Source organism: Numida meleagris, chromosome 4 (assembly GCF_002078875.1).
Source record: "Numida meleagris isolate 19003 breed g44 Domestic line chromosome 4, NumMel1.0, whole genome shotgun sequence".
Classification (NCBI taxonomy): domain Eukaryota; kingdom Metazoa; phylum Chordata; class Aves; order Galliformes; family Numididae; genus Numida; species Numida meleagris.
Window position 1 is genome coordinate 65,050,099 of NC_034412.1, and position 13,013 is coordinate 65,063,111.

The following is a 13,013-nucleotide window of genomic DNA, read 5'->3' on the forward strand; positions in this document are numbered from 1 at the left end:
TTAAAAATAATGTTTAACTCCACACTGCAAGATTTTAATTATGAGCTTTCAAACAAACCAGTGCATGCACAGCACATACATAGCAAATAGAGAATCTGTTTGAAATAGTTGCTACCCACCTCTACAATGTGCACCTATAACTAACAAATTTAACAGGTATAATAGTTAAAGAAAAATTACAGTGCTAGAACATCAGTAACACTGTCAGACACATGAGATTCACTTTATCAGCATTCACGAGACAGAACTACTCAGAAGATGGGGGACAAGAACAAAACCAACTCAGAGACATCAAAGATTGTAGCAGCTCCCATCCCAGCTGCATTTTGTCTGCATTCCTACTTAAAGGATGGTCTGTCCTCAAGGATTGCAAGTGTTGCGGTACTTTTCCCAGCCCAGAGCTTCCTGGCTCAGTGTTACCCTCCTTCACTAGTCTTTGGACAGCCTGTGAAGATGATGTGAAGACTGTGATAGAGCAGCCTAAAAACTTCTCTCATTCAGCTTCTTGGGAGTCTCAGCAAATGTGGAGCTCAATTTTCCAAATGCCTCTAGAAACAAGAAATTCATCCCACGCTTTTCTTTAAGCGGGCAAGTAAAATAGAAACAAGGGACCCACAGTGTTGCAGAAAGAGTATGGAAATCTTTAGATAATTCCTTATGTGTCTTTTACATACAAAACAATTATTAGGTATTTATGTTTTTTTTTCTTTTGCTTTCATTTTTTTTCTTCTTTCTTTAAGAATTTAATGGAAAAATAACAGGAATTATGATAGGCTACCTAGAAGCAAGAATGTGTTGATTTTCTTCGCAGGTATAGCCTGCCTTACCCTATCAGCACGTTAATACAATTTGCAGAATTCAGCAAGAGTTAATGAGAACAATAATTATTTGAGAGTGAATTTTGCTTTGGGCTTTATTATCTTCTTGTAATTTTGAGCTTCTTTGTTTTAGACTCTGCCAAATGTTAAACTCAATACGCTGACAAGTAATTGAATTTCTCGAATTACACACATACACACACCACAAAGAGCATGCTGTCCAGACAGAACTTATATAATGCGCTTTTTCTCCTCACTGGATCATTCAAACTCTTTTTGTGGAGATGAGTCAAATCCTGATTACAAGTACAATAATGAAACTCAGTGCAAGGTCCGCAGATGTTGATAAGTATTCTTCATTTTAAGGGGGGTTTTCTGCAATCAAAGTAATTTGCAGACCGAAGGCTCATAGCAGCCCTGGATTAATTAGTAAAAATAATCACATTAAGGCTTGAACTTAATAGTAAACTGGAAAAGCATTAACATTTTGGACATTAAACCTGTTTAATTAAATTTAATCGAGCTCTCCCATTATTACAGTTGCAATACACTACCTAAACACATTGTCTTGTCCCTCTACCCCTGTCCCCACTAGCAGAAAAAGAGAAAAAAAAAAAAAAGAAAAAAGGAAGAAAAAACTGCCAGATTTAGTCAAAGATAACAAGTGATTCAAAAGTGCCTGATATCAGAGCCAAGCTTCATGAAACTAGAAAATAAGATCTTTACTAATCAAAGACAGAAAATACATTAGATCACTTTGCCTACTTCTCAAATCTTTTGCAACTTTTTTTGCAGCTAACAGGAAATTATTTGTACTTAGAGCATTTCAACACACCCTGTAGAAAACAACTTATTTCATATTAAATCCTAGGAAACAGTAAAGAAACTAGTGCTTAAATACTTATCCAAGTGTAGAAACCATGACTATTGACAGTTTTTTTTTATTTAAAATTTCCTTCCTATGTATTTGAATTGTGTCTCATTTTAACTTTTAAAGGCTGTACAGAGCACTAAGTTTAAAATGTCATTCTCTTTCAGAAACACTAATGAGTTAAATGTGCAAGGCTTTCTGAAATATAACTTCATCACAGAGTATCATTAAGTCAGTATTAATTTCTGCCAACACTGTATAGATTTCCTAATGAAAACATATTTAAAAGCAGAGAACTTACATAACATGGTACTGAGTTCTGACTCTTAACAGCAACCTTTCCACTGAATTAAGCAGACAAGAAAACACCCTGCATTTTAGTAGCTCCAGCTCCACATTGAGAAGACAACAACCTGGGCTACATTTTCTTCCTGGGTTAATTTTTCACAGAAAATTCTCACTTACCACACAATAAATGCTACCTGAGTGTTCCCCTCTCCAACGAGCAGCTTAGCAGTGATATTGTGAGTGTCAATGGCACACAGTGCTTTTTCAAAAAAAAAAAAACATTTGACAGTAAACTGTCAGTTCAATTAAATTTATGTGTTTGCTTTCTAAATTTTTCCATCAAAAAATGGAATCAAAAAATTTTTCCAAAACAACACCTGGGAAATAACTATTTTGATTCAGATATGTCACTGGAGCATTTCACTGCAGTTAGAAATAAATTACTACCATACCTTCATTCTTCAATAGGTGCTAGATGCTTATACAAAAGATGGTGATGTCTTCTGGCATGTATAAATTGGCTGGGAGTGCATTAACAGTATAGGTGGACATATGAGCCACTGGAGTAAGACTCCTCCGAAATACCATGACAGCAATCCCAGATACAAATACTAAAAATTCATAGCAAAAAAAAATGATGGTTTGGTTTTCAGCCAGAAATTCAGAGTTTTCCAAGGAGAGAAAAGGTCATTTTTCAAACAGTTCAAATCATCACAATTTGCAACATTTAGAACAGATCCTGGCAGGTCATTGTGCAACAAGGTCCACTAGACATTTCATCTTTGCCAAATACTTAAAGCATCTCCAGAGATGTCTTCCAAAGGCTTTATACTATAGTACTCATTCCAGCCTCACAGATATTCAATCATGGTTGATTTGAAGCTCATCAATACAACAAAAATCACCTTCTCCTACATCCAATTTTACTGAATCATTTGCAGTGCTCTTCAGGAAGATTTGGTGCATAGTTTTTCCAAGAGTTAATTCTGCATGTGAAAAATAAAGATGCCTCCAATCCTATCAAAACTTTCACATTTTTCTGATCATTTCAGGAAATTTCGTAATAAAAATAAGACCCTAAACAGTGAAGAATATTTAGCAGTTAAGACAGATTTCAAAAGAGAGAGAAAGAAAGAAAAGGAAGGAAAAAAAAAGAATATCACAGGTTGAATCTCCCATTTCAACCAGAAAAACGTAGTAAAATATTTTATTGTCAGCCGAGTACCATTGATAAACATGTCAGAGATGTGTGCGTTCAAAGGCTGATTCAAACTACTTAAAAGAGAAAGACAGAATATATAATCTTTGTAATCAGTAAATCAAGTATATACACATAAGGGGATAAAAGCTTCTTTTGCAAATTTACAACACATGAAATACCCATAACCAGTAATAGTGAAGAACTAACTTGGACAGTTGAGTTACCTGTAGAAAACTGAATATTTTCCAAAGTTTATTTAATAAATTTAATAAATTTTTTTTATTTAATAAATTTTAATTTTAATTTCAGGTCCAAAGAAGGGCAACAAGGCTTGTGAAGGGCTTGGAGAATATGCCCTACGAGGAGTGACTAAAGGAACTGGGGCTGTTCAGTCTGGGGAAGAGGAGGCTGAGGGGAGACCTCATTGCTCTCTTCAAATACCTGAAAGTTGATTGCAGCGAGAGCGGGGCTGGTCTCTTCTCAGTGCTGACAGGTGACAGGACAAGGGGAAATGGCCTCAAGTTGTGTCAGGGGAGGTTTAGGTTGGATATCAGGAAAAACTTCTTTACAGAAAGGGTTGTTAAGCACTGAAACAGGGTCCCCAGGGAGGTGGTTGAGTCACCATCCCTGAATGTGTTTAAAAACCGTTTGGATGTGGTGCTTGGGGACATGATTTAGCAGTGGGTTGTTAGAGCAGTATGGTTAGGTTGCGGTTGGACTTGATGATCTTGAAGGTCCTTTCCAACCTGAGCAATTCTATGATTCTATGATTCTAATGGAAGCCAAAGATCAACACAAATAAATCTAGAATTTATACATGTATAATAGATAGATAGGTGTGAGACATTAGATATAATGAAGTTCAATGATTCCTCTCAAATCAGTAGTAAAAAATTGGTGAAAAGTCCTGGTTTCAAACTACAAAACATCCTGTGCTATTAACAAAGTCTCTCTGTCTGAAAGCTGCTCTTATGTTAGATATGTATGATACTGACTCCTCTCTATTCTACCTCTTTTAAGGATCCCAGTGTGACTAAGATGGGAAGAAATGACAGAGAATCTCAGAAGTGCTACTTGTAATCAATTTATACAGTGAACCCAAATGTCACCCTCATCAATATTTATAAGAAGATTTCACATTATATGGCCAGCATTGAATGGTGCATGTTATTCTTATTAATGTTTCATAAACATTTCTACAAAAAACAATATGCTTTACTTTGCTACTGAGTATTAAGTAGAATTATGGCAGCATCTGCTTCCAACAGTTGAGTGCACAAGCTATTCATGCCCTGTCGTAAATTCCATGATGCATTAAGATGCCATTAAAGGTACCTTCTGTGGCTGTCTCCTCATTTACATACCTTGTAAATCATCAGGTAAAAATCAAGCGAACTGGGGAGTTATTTCCTGCACTCTTTCCTTCTGTCACAGAATCCAGTGCCATCCCCATCTTCCTCCATCAGGAGCATCACCTACTAAAACATGAAGTTAATTATATCAATGATGAGAAACTTAATTGGTAAAGGCAATTCATTTTTTTTTTTTTTTAACAAAACTTATTCTCTTAAAGAAAGAAAATTTGAGAGTCAACACATGCTAGAAGACAAGCCCTTTTTTCAGGATTCTCATTTGGGAGACTTACATCTCTTGAATAATAAAATGATTAGATAAATAAAATATCTAGAGGAATTAAATGCAGATAAAAATGAAGCCTCTCTTGGTTTTTTTGTTTGTTTGTTTGTTTTCCCATTTCATTAATAGTTTTTCCTACTGCTCTGTTCCTGAGAAACTAAAATATGGAGAATCTAAAGTTTTGCATAACTATAGCTTATCTGGAAGAACATCACCTTCTTCTTGATTTCAATAGAATTCCCTCTCTATTTCATTACTTCTAACTACCAGTTTAGGTACTTCAATCCAACTTCTTAAGGAGATAGCAGGAAAATATTTCCTTCCACTGAGGAGTCTGGGGAGTTCCGTGCACTGGCTGGCAGGATAGTTTTGTGAGTGTTGCAGCTGTCACTCCAATGCCTGCAGACTGTATTTCTCACCACTCTGGTAACTCAGCTGCTAATGACCAGGAGTTTGGAAATGGGAACCTGCACCTGGGTATTACAGTTGACAAAACCAACATGCTGCTGACAGAAAATCTGATTTGTTTGATTGTTTCCCCTCCAACATACAAACCAGTCAGGTGCAGTAAATTAGCCAGATCAGCTTTCTCTGAACTTAAGTTATCTGCATTGCATTGTAGCAGAGCTGAAAGGGAACAAGCCTGGTGGACTGCAAGACTGCCGGTGGTAACTCATTTATTTCATTTGGAATGTGTCACCTTCCAATGGAAAAATATTTTTTAAACATAAGAAAATGAAATAACCCTTACTCTTTGTTTCAGATTTTCACCTGACATACATGGCTTCCTGCCTGTGAGAAAGTAGCTAATGGGAATTCTTAGCATTCTTTCCAGTGGCTTCTAAAAATGATCAGATCACAGGTTTTTCCTCAGAAGGAGAAAAAAGAAGTGAGAAGGAAAGCTAATAAATTACATGAAGTTTCTTACATTTAGTGACAAACATGAAAAAAACTTACAGCTTCTTTTAAGTGCTGCTTTCTCCTCACCTGCCACCTATGTTTATACTGTACATGTTTTTGCAAACCCGAGTCCTTGAACGGCTGTGGAAAGAAATAAGAAGTGTCTAACATGCTTTATTGCTGAACAGTGAGACTCTTGTCTTTCTTCTGCCTTTTAAGAAATAAAGGGGGAGAGGACTGGAAATCTTCTGAAGATGAAAGGAAAAGATGCTGAATTGGGGGTGGCAGGTCTGCTACGAACTACGGGTACAGAAAAGCACCCCCACAGGTGACGTGCAGACAGCTTTGCAAACTGAGCCCACTCAGGTCAAACAGGGTTTTTGGACAAAGGCCTCCTTCAAGCCAGCTCTTCAAACAGGAAGAGATGATGCCTAAGTGTTACAGGCACCCTAAAGAGCCCAGGTAAAGAATGGAAAACAATTGTAGCCATCTCTAAAAGTGTTTTCCATTATTAGTAAAAATATTAACCTGAAAGGCAAATGAAAACTTTGTCAGCATTATGGTAGAAGATGCAAGTAAGGGCAGTAGTCTGGGTACGAGCACAATTGTGGCAATAGCCACTGCTATTCCCCCTGAGCCACCATGTGCTTCTGGGTGGATAAGCCAGATGAAGAAGCTTGTTCTCTCCCACTTTACTCCTGCAGGTTGTGCTGCGCTGCTGACTCTCTCCATGGGGACAACACCTATATCAACTGTTTGTCTGCATCTGGGCTGCTGCTAACCCTCATCTCCTATTTATTTATCTAGAAGCAGAGGCAGCCTTTGTGCTGTGATCTCATTTTGGAAAAGCTGTTATTGTTTATAAATACCTAAACCCCTATAACATCTTTTAATTCCATTTTTACCAACCTCTCTAAATAGTTCAGCCAGCACTGCCAAAGCTTACAATTCCATTACTTTTTCAGTGATTCCTGCTACTGCATCTTTTTATTTTCTTATTAAGGGTGATGCTGTTTGCTAATCTTGCTTTTTTACACTGCTCTAGAACCAGTGTTTGCATTGGGAGAAACTCTTTGTGGTGCTGAATGAAAGCAGAGCACTGAGGGAATAGAAAAATTAGAGCGTACATTTAGTCTTTAAAGACAGTGTGCTCACTTCACCCTCTCCGCTCATTACAGAACCTCCATGTACTCAGTATTAGAGTTTCTTATTACAGCCTCACAGCTCAGAAAGTTTAAAAATAGATTTGTACCCTAATCCAAATACAGACTGCTAATCTATCTCCTGTGGGATAGTCTCCAGTTTAACTGTCCTACAAAACAATTCTTCTTTTCTAAAGCTCTAAGCACCTTTAAATAATCGTACATAAGTAGATTATTGTTAATCTCAGTACTAATGAAACCAAGTACTTTAATTCTAACTGCCAAAGCCAGACCTGCAGTTTGTTACAACTGTGCAGAGTTCGGTCCAACTGAGTCACAGACTACAGAGATGCAGCAATCTGTCCACGTGGCTTTATTTCTTGTGAACTGATCCCAGAGCTTACCATGCCATATTTCTGACTCACGGAAAATCACCAATGCCTATAAATAAAACAAACAAACAAACAAAAAAAAACAAACAGAAAGCTGTTCTAGAAAAGTGCTTGAATCATCTTTTAATTTTCTACCTAATTTCACCTAATACAGTCTGACTGTGGCGCAGGACGCCTGCTCCTGTGTGCTGCCACAGGATAAGTCAGTTATGTTTCCTTTAGCAGTTAGAAAACGTAACTGAATCCAGAAGCACAACCTGCTGCTTCACAACTAAAATCTCATACATTTTATTACCACATATGCAAATATATGTACACATATATACACACATAACTTGATCTTCCTGACTTCAGATATTCTTTTATGTTACTGCCTATATTATTAAGTATATAATTGTTCCTTATTTCTCTTCTTCCTCCAAGAACACTACTACTCTTTTTTTGTTTGTTATTCCTTTTCAGTTTGATATTCAAATACAAGAAAGAAAAAAAAGCAACCACAAGCAACAGAGGTTTTGTGTACTTGTAAAGTTCTATTCTGGAGGGAAATGAAACTTTTTCATGAACATTTCCACCTCTTTAAATGGAAAAATGTTTTGTCAGAAAAAAAATGCAGACAAATGTTATAAGAGGTACTTTAAGCATGTTTCAGACATATTTATGACTCTGAAATGTAAGATCTCTCACTACTCCCTACTCTACTACATAACTCAGCTGCCAACTATCCTGAATTTCATACCCTTTATAGGCATTTAGCATAAAGCACACTTCATTCTGACTTTGAATTTTACTTTTTACCTTCAGATTGCCATATCATCTCTATTCCTTCCATATTCATCAAGGTATTTGACTAATGCAAGTTACTATAATTTTTAGGAATGGAGCTCTATATATCTACATTATATCGCCCTTCATTGCATTCACTGCACACCAAGGTTTTGCTACACGTTTTACATGTAAACTTCCTACTAGACATCCGGTAGAATCAATTCCAGTGAATAATTCTCATTAGCTGTTTGATATTTTTATTATTATTACTATCTAATTTTATTCCCTTTCTTTTTCCTCTGTTGTTTTCAAACCTCCTCCTACCATTTCCTTCTCTATCTATCATGGCACTCACAGCCATGCTAACACAGTATTTTGGCAGGGGGAACATGCAAACCCTGAGAGGTGTCATACACTTCTGTAGGTAGCCAAAGCAAAACCGGAGACATTCAAGTAAGTTATACTGGTTCACCTCAACATCGTAGAATCACTTACTGCTCCTCCATCCTCTCTTTTCGTACCCTTGAAACCAGAACAAAACCTTGTTACAGAATATTGAGAAATACTTTCATTTAAACTATACAAGAGCTGTCTTGGGTTTGTCTAGACAAATACTGCTTTCTATACCAGACTTTGTTTATGGCATAAACACTGAGTGTCAAATCTGTAATTTTTCAAGAGAAAGCCATTTTGCATAGCACACAAAAACACAAAAACTTACAATATGAAATAAGTGGTGTAGCCATATGCAGCTTTATTCTTGAAGCAGAAAAACCTTCCAAAAGATTACAGTCTCAAATAGCAGTGACCTGAAATAAAAACGTGTATACATTATTGAACAGAAGCATGATAGCATTCACTTCAGAAGTAACTGGTGTTAGAACAATAGAACAATAATAATTTCCAAAGTGCTGGTTGCTATTCAAAACACTCCTGAAACCAATGAAACTGGTTGACTGAATAATCTAAAAAACGACTCCCTTCCATAGCCTTTTCTCCCTGCCAAAAATCAGAGACGACACAGGATGGCTCATGCCTGCCTTCCTACTTGATGTTACTCTAACTATTTAATTCAAATTTTACCAAAGACTCACTTCAGAAATTACTGAATGCTTATTTAAATTAATGCCAATTAATATAACTTGTACTTAAGTCTTTCCCAGTTAAAGACTCCATTGTCATTACTGGCCCTGCTAAAGGTAAAAAAAAGTTGAATCAAAAGTACCAACCTATAGAAATGGTGGGCTACAAATGCAGCAAAACAACTACTAGATCCTCCAGGAAAAATTTGCAGAATATAAATGTGAAAGAAATATCCAACCCAGTTATGGGAAAACTTCCAATTAATTTCTATATAAACAGGAACATTGGTATTCTACTGAAACCTGGGCTGACTGCTAGTATCAGATTGATATTCCAATCTGGGTACATGTAACACCATTTATGATTTCTTCAGAAATTCAAAGTACATAAAACCTTGTTGCCAGTTGTATTTCACGTTGATATAAAATAAATTCGTGGATCTGATAACTGTGTGACTTGATTTTCTGCATCTTCTCCGAAACTTTTTAGGAAAATTCTTTTGTTAAAGCCCTTTTAAATAGACGCGCTGAAAGAAAACCTTTAAAAGAACCAGCTGAATAACTTGGATTTAATAGGCGGACCAAAATAAAGCTCATATTTCATCTCATTAGAGTACAAAGAGTACAAATATGTTGCTACTGGGATGGTGAGCAACAGCAATCTCAAACCTACCAGCAGCCTAGTTCTAAATCCTATAAGAAGGGGGAAAAAAAATGGAAACATCTACAAAACCTCCTTGAAACTAATGTGCCTGCTACTTGTTGATTTTTCAAGAACATGCTTCTGTTTTCCAAATAACATATCTAAAATAGAGCTGGTTTCCACCTTCTGCCAGCAATTTATTTATTTATTCTAACCTAGGAGGCAGCATGTGGGAAAATTGTTGACATTTTACTAGAGAACTAAGATCCTAAAGCTGTAATTAAATTCAGACCATTTCTGTTAGTTTCAGTCGATAGCCCTGGCTCAAAGAGGAAAGCTACTAGAACACTACTATCTTGGCCACTAAGTTCATCATTACTTCATATACCAAAACAAAGCTGCAATAAATTAGAAAATACTATGCTGTTTAAGTAAAATATTTTCAAAGTACATATGGAAGATAACTTATCAGTGTTAAGTTCCTGCTTTTTAATCAATGTATTCTTCACTTAAATCTATATACAATTATTTAGGAGAGTTCTGAAGTGGACAATAGTAGTAGGTCAAACAGTGAACACTCTGATACATTCAGGTCAAATATCCTTGTAAGTACTCATGTTTAATACTGTGACCCGCCAAGCCCTGCTCAGCAGCCACCTCTTGTGTGAGCAACACTTGGGCTCATGAGATGACCCCAACAATACCACAAGAATCTTGTTCCTCTCTACTCCTTAAAGAGATTCAGCAGATTCAAAAGGACTTAAAAGTGACTTAAAAGATTTGGGCTTTTTTTTCAAAAAAGTGGGGTTTTTGTCCTTTTTTTCCCCTCTTTTTTTTCTTTATCTTCAATCTGCCTCGTTTTTTTTTTTTTGTCATAAGAAAACAGAAATAGTCCCTGGTTAAGGAACTGAAGTTTTCATAACCTAGGGCTTAGGATAAGTTTGTTTTGTTTTCATATGTTCAGAGTTTTCCCAATTCAGTGCTGGCTTTAATCATACCAACCTCAGTTTGAAGGCATGAATAAATTATCAAGTTATTTAAATAGATTATTTATTCCGCAAGCTATCACAGGTATCTACATATTCAGATGATGCAACTTGCAGTTATATTTTATTTATATTAAAATCAGTAATAACTGCATCCTGGAATGAGAGGTAGTGTTATTTAGAGAAGAGATGGCTCTGGGGAGCCCTTACTGCAGCTTTTCGATACTTAAAGGAGCCTAAAGAAAGATGGGGAGAGACTTTCTACAAGGGCATGTAGTGATAGGACAAGGGGCTTTAAACTAAAATAAGGTAGAAACTGAGATAAGGTAGACACTAGGAAGATATTCTTGGATACAATGGTGGTGAGATACTGAAACAGGCTGCCCAGGGAAGCTGTGGATGCTTTGTACCTGGAGGTGTTCAGGGCCAGGCTGGATGGGGCTTTGGGCACCTGGTCTAGCAGGAGGTGTCCCTGCCCATGGTAGAGGGGTCGGAACTAGATGGACTTTAAGGTCCCTTCCAACCAAGACCATTTATGATTCTATAAAATATCAGCTCTTTTTCCACCTAAATCAGAATCTAAGCTACATCTTTGCTTTATTTCCTGACCCCAAATTCTTCCATTTCAACTTTAGAAAAATTAAAAAGAAAACCATAAAACCTCCAACTGTGTGTTAGAGATGGAGAGAAATTAAGTATTTCCCCACACCTGCTGAAAGCCTGGCAAGTGACACATGGTTTAGGAGAAATAAAGGCAAAACAAGACAGTCACAGTAAGAATTTGTGAATTACATAGGCTATCCCTACTGCTGTCAGAGCAGCTTAGTTTTTACTAAACTGCACATTCAAACAGAGCAAATAAGAGTGTAATGGTACATCCCAAAGAAAACAAGACATAGAGCATTTTTACAGCCTCTTACAACCCAGAGTCCTGAGCCCCAATTTATTCCCATTCTGACTGAAGTCTGTAACAGCTCTGAAGATGGATTTTATTAACATGATCTTCATTGCTTCTCTTCTTTCTAGGTCTTCCCCACTCATTAGCTCCAAAGAAAGCAAGTGCAGGTTAATGGCAGAGCAGTCATGTGAGAGATCTGTAATCTAATTAGGGGTAAAACTTTAAGTCTAGGAGGTGAAGGGAAGAAAAAAGAAAAAACAAAAAAATCACCATTCTGTTTTTGATACCAGAATGGCAATTTATATCTGTTGCATCCCTGCTAACGGATGTGAATCAAAGTCTACTAGTGAGAACTGAGTTTTAGACCAGGTCCTAAAGCCTACCCAAAAATCCAGCTGGATTACACAGTTATTTCAGTTCTAAATCCTGATGCTCATTTTAACCCTGCTCAGCATCTGGTAGTTTCTGTATTTGGATAAACTCAAGTTACAGCAAAAATCTGTTTCAAGGCTCTGGTCAATTACAAAGGATCGCATAGTTCAACATCCTAGGTTACTACTGACTGTTTTCATAAAGAAGCAACTCTGATAAATCCACCTCTTCTTTTTTTTTTTTTTTTTTTTTATTGTTCTTCAGTTCAGTGGAAATTAGATGTCCCAAATGATCTTACAGAGCCTGCATCATGATGCCTGCTAAGCTGCATGGTAATACTATGCCTATGACTATAATGGTCTGTAATAGCAAACATCAGCATATTTTTCTGATCAGATAGGCTCATAGCAAGTAGCTATCATTCAGGAAAATCCTCAAATATCTGTTAGATTAAGAAGCTCTATTCTTCCTACAATGCAGAAAGCTTCTACTGAGCGCAATCAGCCTTACTAAATAAATGAAGCAGTTAGTGGTAATTTTCAACTCGCTGAGTTAGGCGATATAAGTGTGATTTGGGCACATTTATTACATTTGTTGTCCCTTACAGCCAAAAAATCAGAACCCATATCAGAAGAAAGCTCATAAGTTTCTAAGTAAATGATGGGAATTGTACTGCAGCAGCCAGCTGTAATGCACCAACCAGTGCATTTAAAATGCAAAAAATTCCAATGGCTTTCTCAAAAACAACACACTCTCATCAGTGCTAGTCTAACATGGATCAGTTGGCTTTTATCTTTCTGTGGAAGGATACAGATTGTCCTAAGCCACTGGACGTAAATGATTATGTGATTTAACAGTCACTAACATTTGCTAAAAGCTTTGCCTAAGCAGTCAATTTTACACCCACAGCAAACACTTCCTGTATTATCCTAAATAGTAATCTTTCCAGGTACGGCTTACGTTCTTCCTGTTGTTTTTTACTTGATTACCTTTCTGTAAGCAAGATGCAATTTCAAA

General features: G+C 36.7%; 1 long non-coding RNA gene across 1 annotated transcript in view; it reads right to left on the reverse strand.

Annotated features, from left to right (window-relative positions):
* The window catches only part of LOC110398361, a 391,001-nt gene that overhangs the window by 67,149 nt on the left and 310,839 nt on the right, over positions 1-13,013 (reverse strand). The window contains exons 5-6 of the long non-coding RNA XR_002438341.1: positions 8,737-8,824; positions 4,543-4,656 (exon numbers count right to left, since the gene is read on the reverse strand). This is a non-coding gene — a long non-coding RNA (uncharacterized LOC110398361). The remainder of the gene's footprint in view (positions 1-4,542; positions 4,657-8,736; positions 8,825-13,013) is intronic.